Source organism: Tupaia chinensis, unplaced genomic scaffold (genome assembly GCF_000334495.1).
Source record: "Tupaia chinensis unplaced genomic scaffold, TupChi_1.0 Scaffold000146_1, whole genome shotgun sequence".
NCBI classification, from domain to species: Eukaryota; Metazoa; Chordata; class Mammalia; order Scandentia; family Tupaiidae; genus Tupaia; species Tupaia belangeri.
This window is the reverse complement of record NW_006159616.1, coordinates 12,500,637-12,501,375: the sequence shown is the minus strand read 5'-3', so window position 1 is coordinate 12,501,375 and position 739 is coordinate 12,500,637.

Below are 739 nucleotides of genomic sequence, written 5' to 3'. Positions count from 1 at the left end.
TTTTTTTTCCCCTTTAGGTTTTTGCCATAGGGCCTATGTGCTCTCAGGAGAGAGACAGTGAGAAGCAAAGTGAGGTATCACCGCTTAATGGGGATGGCCATGCCATAATCCTTTCTCCTCCATTCTCCTCCTGGGATTTTGGGCATGCATGCACACGTGCCCAGCATCATTTTCAAACCACCAAGTCTGGAACTCGAACTGTGGTCGGCCGTGTGGGAATCCAGTATTGTAAGCACTATGCCACCTGCTGGCCCCACAATGATTGTCTCTTAGAAACACAGCTCAGAGTCCAGCTGGCAGTGTGGTGGTGAAGGTGACTAGATCCCACATGTCTGACTTCATGGTTCAAGTCCTGGACCTGGCAGCTTGAAAAACACAGTGTGGGGGCCTGCAGTAGCGTGGTGATTAAGGTCACTGGATTCCCACATGGCTGACTGTGGGTCAAGTCCTGGATCTGGTGGCTTGCTTTCTCACTTTCCACTGCTTGCCCTCTCTTATTCTGTCCCTCTCTGGTCAAATTAAAATAAATAAATAAAGTTAAATAATTATTTTTGTTTTGAGAAGTTTTTGCTATAGGGTGTGTGCACTTGCCAGACAGAGAGAGAGAGACAGAAAGCGAGAAATCACCCCCCAGGGGGGATGGCCATGCTGCAATCCCTTCTCCTCCATTCTCCTCTTGGGATCTTGGGCACGCACACACATGTGTCCGGCGTGAGTTTTAAGCCACCGAGTCTGGGAC